The following is a 14,919-nucleotide window of genomic DNA, read 5'->3' as shown; positions in this document are numbered from 1 at the left end:
GTTGTTTTGCCATTCTGACTAGAGTGAGATAAAATTTCAAAAGGGGGAAATCTCACAGGTTCCTTCCTACTCATAGACAAAGGATTACAGACAACTAATGTCTGCTGTGCTGAGGGAAGGAAGGAGGGAGGTAGGAGGGAGAAAGGGGAAGAGAAAAAGAGAGACAGAGAATTAGTTTTTCAGGTATTAAATCTCCTATTTGTTATTAAATACAAAACTGTTAGTATTAAAATGATATACACACAAATCACACTAAATGGAATCAGCATATTGTTTTAATATATCTATGTATATATCTGTAACAACTACAATAAAATTAGGTCATTTGTTTGAGAAGGAGTTGGAGATGACATAGGAAGGGTTGGAGGCAGGAAATGGAGAGGGGCATTATTCCCTGATGTTACAATTTCTAATTCAATATTCTGCCGCTTTAACCACACACACACACACACACACACACACACACACATATACATATATATGTACATATATATGTATATATATATATGATTTCTATAGAACATGTTATTTCAGAAGCAAAATACTTGTTATTACCTCATTCCAATTACACAGATATACATTTGTCTATTCAGTTATATTTAATGTTCAGGTCCTATAGTCTGACTGTGTGTGGCATCCTCTAATGAAGGTATATAATTAATTATTATATCTTAAGCACTTTTGAAGTTTTAAAGATCTTGACTGAAGTGAAGAAATATTTTTAGGAAAAAGTGTCATGGATAATGTTTCAGAGCAACACTTTTCTCTATATAGACTCATTCTACACATAGTCTTCTACCCAATCAGTGGACCATTTTCCTGATTAAATTCATTTTAGTTTCTTTAATGTTTATTTAAAAATAGGCTTGTCTTTATTTTTCTCACTGCTTTTAGACTGTAAGTTGCCTCCTCTTGTCTCTCTTGAATGTTAATTATGACATTCTTTGCTTTGTACAGTTCCATTCTTTAATTAAATATACATCTTAGGTATCATGTATTTCTAAAACTCATGCAAAGTTATGTCCTTTGAAGTTTCTGAAAAGACAAAAATCTTTACTGAATGGAACCTTCCATACAGCTTAATGATCTGCATTCTTTTCCTGAAGCTTTTCTGTTTAGCTTTGAGGAAAGAATCTAGTTGCCAGTGATGAAAGGCCAAGGATCCCCTCTGAGCATCATTCTCCAGAGGCTTCTTACCTTAGTACCAGAATACCATCCTGTCAGATTTCAAATACAAATGAACCCAATTGTTGTATGGAAGAAAAGGGAAAGTGAGTTAAATTTTAAATCCTCTTTAAAAGTTTAAGTTTCAGTGAGGAGGCCTAGGTAATCTAGTGAGCCTTGGGCAGCAGATCAGTACCCATCCCGAGTATACACATGGACTTTAGACTCCCATCCAACAATGTGAGGTGCACTCTCACCCTGAACTCTTGGGGAAGGGTCTAGTCCCTGCCCTATATGAAATGACAGACTATGGACACCCCCATGGAGGGCCTCACCCTCCCTGGGGAAATGAGGGGATAATGGGGGGGTTGGGGGGAGGGCACAGGAGGAGGGGAGGGAAAGGGAGAGGGTCCTGGAAATGACTTGTGAAGCAACCTTGTTTCTTATCTAAATTTAAACTGAAAAATAAATTAAAAAACAAGTTTAAGTTTTGACTATACATAATTGAATTTTAAAAATGTTTCATATTCTACACATCCCTTAGTTGTTTGGAAGAATGATGGAATTATAGATATCCAAGTGTATCAGAAGTACAGCTTCTGAATTTAATTAATTTCAATTATGAAGGTATATTGTTAAATTTGTGATAGTGCAGAAGAATTGACTTCTTACTCTATTCAAGGTAACCTACTGATGATAGCTCTTGGGGACTTCAAAAATAAAATAAAAATGAAAATGCAAACTATTAAAAACATCCCCATTTCAAAGTGGGTTGTTAAAAAATCTTAAATCTTTAGAGGGAGATAAGCGGTTTAGTTTTAGGATCTTGAACAATTAAAGTCTTTTCAATTGACTTTCTGCATATAACACTGTATCAACTTAGCCAAGCATTTTTAACTCACTTGCATCCTACTTGTCATCAATTTAATATCCATAAAATACAGATTTGTTAGAGAAAATTCAACTTCTTCCTATAGTAAATAAGTCTGTAAAGTGTGTCATCTAGCACATTCATACAACAAGGACATCTGTTCCACTATGTTCATAGCAGCAGTATTTGTGATAGACAGAACCTGGAAGCAACTGAAATGCCCCTCAACTAAAGAACAGATAAAGAAAATGTGGTACATGTACACAACGGAGTACTACTCAGTGGAAAAAACAATGGAATCTTGAAAATTGCAGACAAATGGATGGCATTAGAATAAACCATCCTGAGTGAGGTAACCCCGTCACAAAAAGACTAACCTGGTATGTACTCACTCATACATGGATTTTAGACTTAGAGCAAAGGATTACCAGCCTACAATCAACACCGCCAGAAAAGCTAGGAAACAAGGAAGACCCTAACAGAGACATACATGGTTCCCCAGAGAAGTGGATAGGGACAAGGTATCCTGAGCAAATTTGGAGCATGGGGAGAGGGGAGAAGGAGTTAAGAGAAAGAGAAGGAAAGAAGAGGAGGGGAGAGGAGGACATGAGGGTGCAGAATGATTGAGTCAGGGGTAGAATAGAGAAGAGCAAGAAAGGAGATGCCATAAGAGAGGGAGTCATTATAGGTTTAAAGAGAAATCCCGCACTAGGGAAATGTCCAGGGATCTACAAGGATGACCATATCTAGCAATCTAAGCAACAGTGGAAAGGTTACCTTAAATCCCCTTCCCTGATAAAGAGATTTATCACTACCTTTTATACCATTCTAGAATCTTCATCCACTACCTAATGGAAGCAGAAGCAGAGACCCACAGCTAAACAATAAGCTGAACGCCAAGAATCCAGTTGCAGAGAGGAAGGAGTGATAAACAAAGTGGTAAAGGCCAAGCTGGAGAAACTCACAGAAACAGTTGACTTAAGCAAGGGGGCACTCATGGACCCCAGATTGATAGCTGGGAAACCAACATAGGTGTCAGATAGGACACCTGGGAAATCTATGGTGCCTCTGGTAGTGGATCAGTATTTATCCCTAGTATACAAATGGAATTTGGGAGACCATTCCACATAGAGGGATACTCTCTCAGCCTAGACACGTGGGGAGAGCCTAGGCCCTGCTCCATATGATATGACCTACTTTAATGATCCCCCATGGATGGTCTCACCCTCTCTGGGGAACAAAAAGGGGGTGGGTAGAGAGTTCATGGGGAGCAAGGGAGGAGGGGAAGGAGAGGGAACTGGGATTGACATGTAAAACAAGCTTGTTTCTAATTTATATAAAAATGTATATAAGGACAGAAATCACATGATCATTTCAATAGATCCTGAAAGGTCTACTACTATAGCCTAACATTCCTTCATGAGAAAGACAGGAGGAAGCTATGAGAATCTTACCTCAACATGATGAAGACTATATGACAGATTTGTATCCAACACTATACTTAATTTGGGGAAATCTCAAGCATTCTCACTAAATTCAATAACAAGATAAGTATGGCTACCTTCTCTACTTTTACAAAGTGTAATACATAATGCCTTAGCTATGGGAATAGGACAAAAAGAGAAATCAAAGCTTCACTGCTCCTGAGTACTTACCCCCAAAATTTCAAGTCAACACATCACAGAGACACAGGCACATCAAAAGTTATAGTCACACTAGCCACTAAGTCATGAAACCAACCTCAGTACCCAATAACAGAGGAAGAGATACAGAACACATATAATGTAATTTTTAGTCAAAAAGAATTGTTATTTCTTTTGCAGGAAAATTTGTGCAACTGGGCTCAATCCTATTAGTCTCAGAAAGACAAATGCTGTCTGTTTTCTCTAACTTAGGATCCTCATGTTTTACAGAGATACACAAACTTATCTATGTATATATGATGTGAAAGCAATCATAAAACTCTAATATCAGAGAGGGAAAGGAGCCAAAAAAAGGACAGTAGGGTGCTACGGAGGGAATGAGCACAACATACAATATATACTTGTATGAAAAAATTTTAGGTTAAAACTTAAAAATGTTTAAGAGCATCAGCATACAGACATATTCTTCTGTTTCACACTTTATATTGCACAGTGACTTTGACCACATGTTCCTTCTTCATGTTGCCTTTAACACTTTTCATTGTCAAATAAAACTTTCATTAAAAATATGTCATCTACTGACTATACTTTATTAATAACTAGCAAATCAGTTTCCCCTAACATATAAGATTCTTAATATTTAAAGAAAAATGAGTCTAAAGACATATTTTAAAATGTCACTGTATAGGTAATTCAAAAGATACAAATATCTAGATAGTTCTCATTAGGAGCATAAACCTTTGGTACTAAATCTAACTTGGTTCTTTTATTGTTTGTATGCTCAAAGCCTCAGGTATATTACTGTAGAGAGATAAGTCAATAATGGAAATGGGGTTGTGAATGATGACCAGGGACCTGAAAGAAAGAAGATAAATCTTAACTATCATATAAATAAAAATACTCTCTGGGGATTTCTTATTTCATAAAATATTATCACATCCCTCATTAATGTACTCATGATACTTCGGAGATATTTGATTTCTGACTGTTATTTAGAATCTAACTCTCAAAACTCTGGCAATGATGTTAATCATTCTAGCAGATTAAATGATCATGTACATGTACACATGGGTAAATATTTTTTCAAAAATAATGTCAATTTCTAATTTCTTCATGTGAAAAGAAATTTTAGTACATTAAAATTCAGTGTTTCTTACATAAATAAAAAGTATAAACTAAGAAACAAATTCTATCCATCATTGTTTTGGAGGGTCTAACCAATGCAACAAGAGAAAACAATGATTATAAAGATAGGAGGGAGTTCTGAAATATAAGAAAAGTATTATTCACAGGCAACATAGTAATATATGTAGAAATCCTAATGACCTCTATCAAGTATGAGAACAACAACAAAAACAATCAAAATCTTCTTGAGTTAATCATTATTGTAAAATAACCTAATTTCCCTTTACAATATAACAACAACCAATTTAAAATATCATATTAAAGAAATTATGCCATTTTAATAGAAGATAAAATATAAGAATCTAGTAATATACATAACAAAAGTTGTAAAATAAGTTATGGATCAGATTGCAACCATTGTTAAAGGACATAAAGGAAGCCATTGGCTCAGTAATGCTTTGTGTTCAGATGTTCACAAAAAAAGTCAACATTTGAGCATTCTTTGAAATAACTCTTCTTCTGTTAAATGAATACTGGAGAAGAGTGATTATGACTGCAATAGCTGTGGGATTTTTGAAAAAACAATTTTTATTTTTCATACTAGCCACAGTTCTCCCTCACCTTCCCCCACTTCCCACCTTCCCACTAATAAAGCCCCCACCCACCCCTCTGATGGGGTAAAGCTTCCCTTTGTGTGTCAACAAAAATCTGGTATACCAAGTTGAGTCACAAACAAGCCCCCATCCTGTGACCCCCATATCAAGGCCGAGGAGTGCAATAGTTGTTACTCAACTCACTTCCTGAACTTTCAACTTTACTCTGTGATTTTATGTGCTTTGCATGTAACTTTAACTTCATGATCGAAGGATAATTGCTGCATCTTCCATATACTATAAATATCTTGAAAAGGAGGAAGGTGAAGGGATAAAGGAAAACTAAAGTCATGTAACAGTGTATCTTCCTATTTTCAGAAAATTCTGGGAAGTCCTTCTCATTGACCTATATTCTGTTGACCAGAAATATATAAGATATTCACACCTACTGTCAATGAATTTGAAATTCAACTTTCCCCTCAAAGATATTAGTACTTTGAGTGAAATGTGAGTTATTTTTCTAGGAAAGAGGCAGGATGAAAATTGTATAGCAATCTAATTTAATTTCCCATGATTTTTTAATTGATCATCTCATGTATATTAAAAAATTTACTTGACAATATAGTATAAATGATAAGATGAAAAACTCTAAAGTCCTTGTAGCAGGCTTCAAACTCAGGCTTATAAGCTGTAAGAAAGAGGAAAATTTTATTAACTTATTTTTAGGCTTTTCCTTGTAAGATATTAATAATCACAATAATACCACATAATATAGTTGTGAACATATAGCTACTGTTTTAAAACCACATGAAACAGGTTGTTACACCAAAGAATGTAGTTATAAGTAATTGTTAAATATGTATACAAAGATCTAATAACATTTAAGATAATGTTGAATAAAACCAAGGAATAAACCTGTATATAAAAAGTGAATAGAGTATGAATATCTCTCTCTGCATACTCTCTACCATTTGTTTATTTTAATAATTTGCAAAATAGCTGTTCAAAATGGTTGTTTGATCATTTCTAATCTGTATATAATATTAAAGCCTGTTCAACTGTGTTGTTTTGAAATTTTTGTTATTAAATTACTTTACTTATAAATTTTGATTATAACCCATATAATTGTGTGCAAGTAGTTTCACCTATATGTTCTTTAAATTATGAGTTCCATTGATTGTTTCTTTACTTATTAAGATTGTAAATTAGTTTAACCATTATGCTGTATGAATTTTTCACAATATATTTTAAATCTGAGGCAAACATAGTTGAATATTGAGCTTTTTTATACTTACTTGATAAATACTGAATGCCATTTTATTATTGCTATACTCATGCTTGAAACATTTCAAAATGAAAACTAGTAATAGTAAGCTTATTCTGAATAAAACCAGAAATGATATTTGACTAAATACCTTTGGGAGGTTTAAGATTTATTAATTTAGAGACTTCATTAATTAATATACCAGAGATTAATGATTTAAAGCAACCTGAATCTGCTCAAGTGATTTAGAAGCTGAAGCAATACATACTTTGTAAGTGTGCCGAGTTTTAAAAAGCATTTGACTAGCAATCAAAGGGTCATGCAATTGACAGTCTCAGCAGTTTTGGAAGAAATCTATAACTCCATTTTAAAAGGTGAGCAAAGCAGATGTACTACATTTGAACTGCTCCCTTTAGACTTGCGGACTATGAATCAGCAGTAAAGAATGCTACCCATGCTGCTTTGAAGACTATGTCTAATTGTGTGGAAAATCCCCATATTTCATGTCCTATACATATATACAAAAAGAACATGTATATTTTTGCTCAACAAGATTGTGGGAAAGCAAATTCAATACTCGCTGTTTTTAACTGTTTTATGTAAATCTCAACACAAAGGTAATGAAAATAAAAACAATTTTGGAAGTCCCTTTTATGTGTTGTATGCTAGAAGAAGCAAATCATTTCAGGTAAAGCAAAGTGTTCACCTCTGTGATCACATAGTTGCCAACAAGCTGGTTGCTCATCCTCTATGTCTCCAGCTTATATAACAAAGGAATGAGTTGATACCAGATTAATTTTGAAGACTAGTCATTCTCTGATGAAAAAATTCTTTGTTCATTTTGTAAATAAGGAAGAAAGTGACTCCATGTTCTTTTTTGTAATTTTAGTTTTGAGATTATAATATAATTACATTTCTTCCTTCCCTTTCTTCCTTTTACATTCTCTCACACATCCCTCCTTTGCTGTTCTCAAAGTCATGGCTTATTTTTCTTTAGTTGTTATTGCATGAGTACATGTATACATTTATATTACTAAATATAATCTACTTAGTCTTTATAATGTTACACATATCTATGTTTTCAGGACTGACAATTTGGTATTGGATAAACAATTGATGTGGTCTTTCTGGAGAAGATGATTTCTTCCATCCTCAGCATTCCTTAGGTTCATAACTATTGATGCCATTCAGTTAATCTCATGATTGGACAACCGTGTTGGTGAGGCTTTATGCATATAGCTTCTGACATTATTAGGAGTCACAATCTCACATCAAACTCCCTATAATCATTCCCGTCCCCTTTTCAAAATGTTCCCTGAACCTTCAGTAATGAAGTGTTTTGTAGTTTTATCCACTGGAACTGGACTCAACAGCTCTGTATTTTGATAGGTTATGGTTTTCTAAGGTGGTATTATTCTGTTGCAAAGAGGAGTTTCCTTGACAGGTTGATAGTACATGTATCTGTGAGTATAATCACTACTGTATAGGTTGTTAGATATTATTCTGTTTTATAAAAACAGTGGCTGAAGACTCTTCTTCAATAGCCATGAATTTAGTAGCACTGAGTAGGTAGCTAGGATTCCCATATAAGTTATGCTTTCCCTATTGTCTTAAGCTCATTCATGTCTTTATCATATTCCTCATGGATTTATCGGACATACTTATAGGTACTTTACATCTTTCCTCTTTATTCTTTAACCTACCATCTTCCATTTCCCTTTCAGATCATATATACCATGTTACTCCCCTTTACCCACCTTCTTCTATATTTACTTTCCTCCCATCTCTCATCAGATCCCAGGTGCTATGCTGTTCTTCTCTCTATTATTCCATTCAACTACCAATTCTGGCAATGGTCTTTTCTTATTTTGTCCAATTATACAGTTATTCCAAGCTAGGTATTCACATCTGAAAATTTGGAGAGTCCAATGAGAGAGAATATACAATGTTTGTCTCTTTTGTTCTGTGTTAACTCACTGATTATGATTGTTTCAAATTCTGTGAACTTCCTCTTCACACTGTGGAACTTTTTAAAGCTGTGCAACTTTTTAGTTTTATGATAACCCACTTGTCACTTGTTTGCCTTAATTCTTAGGCCAGTGGAGTTCTATTCAAAACACCTTTTTTACACTCATGTCATGTAGGATACAGCCTATTTTTGTTGTAGTAGTTTCAGGTCTCACATTAGCTCTTTGACCCACTTGGAGATGATTTTTTTTGCAAGGCAATAGATATTTGTCCGATTTTATTCTTCTGCACGTCGACAGGCAGTTTTCCCAGCATCATTCATTAAAGATGCTTTCTTTTCTCCAGCTTATGTTTCTGGCATATTTGTCAAATATAAAATGGCTGAAGTTACATGCGCTTATGTCTGGGATTTCAGTTTGTTTCTAGGTCTGCTGTAACATTTTTATTACTATGTCTCTGTAATGTGTTTTAAGACATGGAACTGTAATCCAAAATTGTTTTGTTTAGGATTGTTATGGTTATGTGGAGTCCTTTTTTATTTCATATGGATTTTAGGACAGTTATTTTCTATTTACATGAAAAATTAGAAGGACATTTTGATTGATATTATATTGAATCTGTAAATACCTTTTTGATAAAATTGTCATTTTGTCAATATTAATTCTACCAGTTCATGAGCATGGGATGTCTTTCCATTTTCTAATGTCTTTCTCTGTTAGCTTAAAGTTTTCACTGAACTCAAGGTCTCTGCAAGAACAGCAAGTGCTTTTAACCACTGAGCTATTTCTCCAGCACCTAAAGTTTTCATTATAGGGATCTTTTACTTCATTGGTCAAGTTTATTCCTGGATACTTTCATTTCGTTAAAGCTATTACAAATGGGGGCATGTCCATGATTTCTTTTCTGTATGCTTGTTGTCAAAGTATATAAAAATGATTCATTACTGTTACTTGATTCCATGTACTGTCATATTGCTGAATTTATTATTTCTAGAAGTTTTCTGGCAGTATATTAAGAATCACCAATGCCATATGCAAACATGTAGAGTTTGAGTGTTCTTTGCCTACTTGTTTTTGATATTCTTGGTTATCACCTTGTCTGTATCTGGAATGAACTACAAATACAGATATTGAGAGCATTCCTATAGGAGATTTTCTGCTTTGTTTAATGTGGGTGAATCCATTTCTAGTATTAACCTTTGTGATATGAAGACACACTTTTGATCCTGATAGTAGTACAGGAGACCACATGCCCTTAATACAAATTGAGGTGGAAAAAAACATAGGGACACATCTAGTGGAAACCTATACCTGTATTTCCCTTGCCTTGCTAGCACATACATTCTATCACTAGCATTGCTGCCAACTTCTTCAGATTCCAACATAAACAGAAATCTAGCTGCAACACCTTGCCTTGTGGGACTGAGAAACTACTAGGTTTTTGGACTCTCCATTCTCAGGTAGCCATTTTTAGATTAGCTGGACTACAGACTCTAAGTCATTCCAATAAATTCCATATATATACATATATATATGTAGAGATTATGTACATATAGTATGTATATATAGTATATACATATAATATAATACATATACATATATATATGGAGAGAGAGAGGCTCATTCCATAAATTCTGTGACTCTAGAGAACCCTGACTAATATACTGTTTGTATTCATTCAGTGCTTCTGTAGAACTTTTTTCTCTTTCCTTTTGTCTCCAAATAGTATTTTGAGTTCAGTATTGAAAAGGAGTAGTGACAGTGGACTATTAATGATATTCAATGCTATATGGAAAACAATATATTTATTTACCAGAGAGAGAGAGAGAGTCGCACAAACCAGGAGTTAGAAACATGGCTGGCTTCCAGGAGAAAAAGGGGGTTCCTTTTCATTTCACTTCCTTTTATATCTACCTGTGTTAGTTTACATGTCCCCGCCCTCATGGGCGGTTAGCTTTGTGAGGTTCACTCCTACAGTGGACATCCCTGTCTCATTCTTTAGTGAGATTGCTTCAAACTTTTCTCCATTTAGGATGATGTTGGCTATGGATGTCTCATATACAGTTTGTACTCTTTTATGGTATGTGGCCTCTAGTACTACAGTTTCTAGAATGTTGATTATGAAGACTTACTACATTTTCTCAAAGGTTTTCCTGAATATATTAAGACAATCATATGACTTTTGACTTTAAGTTCATTTATGTGTCTTCTTATATTTATTTTCTTGCGAATATTGAAATAACCTTAAATTACAGGGAGTAAGTCAACTTAGTGATGGTGAATACTTTTTCTGGTATACGTATGTTTGCAAGTATTTTATTGGATGTATTTGAGCATATTCTTATATGCATATTGTGTTATGATTTTATTTTGTTGTTATGTCTTTACCTGGTTTGGTGTTAGGCTGATAAAGGCCCTGTACAAATAGTTTGAGAGTGTTCTCTCTCTTTCTAATTTTTGAATAGTTAAAGAATACTTGGTTATATATCTTTGAAAGTACGGAATCATACTAGGAATGCATCTGGCACTTGACTATTTTTTACCTAGAAGGCTTTATATTACTGTTTTAAATCTCATTTGTTTTGGGTCTGTTTAGGTCATTGACTTATTTTCAGTTTAAATTTGGTGGTTTGTTTTAATTGAGAATTTTATTTTTTTGTCTTTGAAGGTTTCTAGATTAATGTTGTTTAAGGTTTTAAAATATTTCCTTATAATATTCTGAATTTCTTTGTTGTCTACCCTACTATTTCTCTATTCATTTCTCATTCTGTCTATTTGGATCCTCTCTCTCTTTCTTTCTTCCTTCCTTCTTCCTTCTTCCTTCCTTCTTTTCTGTTTTTCTTTCTTTCTCTTACCTTTTCTTTAGTTTATTGGAACACAGGAATATCTTATCTTTTCAAAGAACCAGATCTTAGATTTATCAAGTCTTCATGATTTTTTTTTTCTATTTCATTGATCACGGATCTAACATTTATTTTTTCTTGCCCCTCAGTAGGTTTTAGATTTGGTTTCTTCATGTTTTTCTAACACTGAATTAAATCATGAAACCATCTATTTGTGCTCTTTCTAATTTTTTTCAAATGTAGGTACTTGGAGCTATGCATTTTCCTCATTAGACTGCTTTCAGTGTCCTCCAGAAAATTCTTTTGTTTTCTTTCTTCCTTAATTAATTCTTTTTTTGCAACGTTTTCTTTATGGATTTTTCTTTTTACCTTTTTTAATTTAAATTAGAAAAAAGGTTACATCACATGTCAATCCCAGCTCACTCTCCTCCCCTCCTCTCACTCCCTCCCAACAAACCCCTAGCCCCCCACCCATCCCCACTCCATTCCCCAGGGAGTCTGAGGCCCTCTATAGGGGATATCCAGAGCTTGTCATTTCATTCAGGGCAGGGCCTAAGCCCTCTTCCAAGACTCCAGGCTAAGAGAGGATCCACCATTGTGCAATGGGCATCCAAAGTCCATTTGTATACCAAGGATAAATACTGATCTACTATTCAAGGTCCCATAGATTGATTTCCTAGGCTTCCTCACTGACACCCACATTCAGCGGATCTGGATCAGTCCCATGCTGACCTCCCAGCCATCAGTCTGGGGTCCAAGATCTCCTCCTTGTTCAGGTCAGCTGTTTCTGTGGGTTAAACTAGCCCAGTCTTGACCCCTTTGCTCATCAGTTCTCCCCCTCTATCACTGGTTTCCAGGAGTTCAGTTCAGTGTTTTTAGCTGTGGGTATCTGCCTCTGCTTCGATCAGTCATTGGTTGAAGGTTCTAGGATGGCATATAAGTAAATATTTGAACTCATTATCAAGGAGAGGCATTTAAGGTAGTCTCTCCACTATTGCTTAGTTTGCCAGTTGGTGTCATTCTTGTAGATCTATGGAAATCTGATTAGTACCAGATCTCTCCTCAAACCTATAATGACTCCCTCTATTATGGCATCTCTTGTCCTGTTCTCCTTTATTCTTCCCCCAAATCTATCTTCCTGATCCCCCATATTCTCCCCTCCCCTCATCTTCTCCACCTCTCTTTTTCCTGGCTCCCTCTCCACTCCCCCCATGCTCCCAATCTGTTCAGGAGATCTTGCCTGGGGTACCATGAATATTTCTCTTAGGGTCCTACCTGTTTCCCAGACTATCTGGCAGTGGGATTGGAGGCTGGTACTCCCCTGATCCATGTCTAAAATCCATATATGAGTGAGTACATGCCGTGTTTGTATTTTTGTAACTGGGTTACCTCACTCAGGATGGTTTCTTCTAGTTTTGTCCATTTGCCTGCAAACTTCAGGATTCCATTATTTGTTTTTTCTGATGAATAGTACTCCGTTGTGTATTTGTACCACAATTTCTCTATCCACTCTTCAGTTGAGGGGCATCTAGGTTGCTTCCAGTTTCTGGCTATTATAAATAATGCTGCTATGAATAGAGTGGAACAGATATCCTTCTTGTGTTAATGTTCATCTTTGACCCTTTCAATAACATTTTTTTCATTAATTTTAAATTTTAATGCCTTGTTGTCACATTGGATACAAAAAGTAATTTAAATCTTTTTGAATTTGTAAAAAAATTTGTGTGTTGCATGATGTAGTTTATTTCAGAAATGATCCCATGGGCTGCTGAGTAAAATGTGTATCCTTTAGTGATTAGGTAGAATATTCTGCAGATAACTATTAAGTACATTTGCTATGATGTCAATTAATTCTTAGGATTCTCTATTTTTTGAACAGATGACCTGTCTATCGAAGAAAGTATGGAAATGAAATCACTCACTACTAATTTACCAGGCTGGAGGAGGACATAGGAAATATGGGTAAAGTATGAGGTTGTGGAGGCAACATAAAAGGGACCTGTGGGTATCTTGTACACAGTGTGGCTCTTGGCTGTGCCACAGGCAGGGGTCTTCAGACTAGAATAGTGAACTGGCTGTGGAACTCAGGCTAAATATGAAAGGTTGCAAAAAAGACATGAGTGGGATAATCTGGGTAATCACCAAGGTATACTACAGAGGATGATTTGAGAAGTTTGGAAACTGAATGGAGCCTCCAGGTTCTAATAAAATAACATATTTTAAACTTTTTTCTTTGACAATTTTAGTTATGTTAAATTATATAACTATATACAAACACATACTTACCACTTTTGCGTGAAGTTATTAGAAGTAACACCATTAAGAGAAAGGTAAACATTGATGACAGTGTCATGAAAAGTAGATCTTTTGTATTTTAATCTTATTTTTTGGAATTCATGCATGAGCACTGCATCTGCATCACTCCGACCCATCCTTCGACCTACATTTACTCCTGTGTCCCACACCCCTCTCCAAAATTTATATCATTAAAAATCTTCTTTGTACTGCAAATTATAACATTCAAGGTCCCATTTTTTAAAAGCAATCACCTATTCATTAGTTTACTCCTCAGAAAATTCCTATTTATGTGCAGCAAGACAGCAGGGGCACTGTTTTGTTCTGTTTTTTTATTCCTATAAAACAATTCAATCACCTTTCAAAGGCTATGAAAAGAACACCATTAGGAATCTGTTATTATAGAACAATTGTGTCAAAATGAAAGATAATGTGAGACACATAGGCAATTACAAAATTTTGGCAGTAAAACTAAATATTAACAATAAATTGACAAAACAAATTTTGTGACATACTTTATTTAATACTATCTATAAGAATATTTTATTTCAATATCATTATAAAGAATATTTTATTTCAATATTATAAAAATAGCAGAGTTATGTTTTATGTTTTGCTACTTCGTCTTTAGGTCCTATGTACATTTTAAATATAAAGTCAACTTGAGTTTGTTTTAGCCCATTTTAAAATGCTTAAGGTACCCTTTTAGGCAGTGAAGGTCTAGAATTGGGAAGTTGTATGTTTTTTTCAAAAAATTTAGTAAATGCACATTTCATTACTGATTTCCCAAATACACCAATAAAGGTACAGTGCACTGATTTCACATTTCATTAAAGTATGAGATTTTTAAAAAGAATTTTCACTCCATTGCCTGCATTACGAGATACAAATTAAAGTGAGATTTTTTGAATGGATAGAAGCAACTAGCCTAGGACCTCTTTGCAGTTGATTGAAATATGCAGTAGTTTGTGACATCAACTTTTGCCACAGGCGATTTTATTGAAAACTTGAAATGAACTCATCCCAATGAAATTAAATAGTTTGTTTTGTATCACAGTGTCCCAATATCAGTGAGATTGTTGGGGGTTTGAGTCATTTTACTATACTGTTAGGGGTGACTCTTGGGTTAATTTATAAAATTAAAATAATTATGG

This window comes from Mesocricetus auratus, unplaced genomic scaffold (assembly GCF_017639785.1).
Source record: "Mesocricetus auratus isolate SY011 unplaced genomic scaffold, BCM_Maur_2.0 Super-Scaffold_100003, whole genome shotgun sequence".
NCBI lineage: Eukaryota > Metazoa > Chordata > Mammalia > Rodentia > Cricetidae > Mesocricetus > Mesocricetus auratus.
This window is presented reverse-complemented; position numbering follows the sequence as displayed.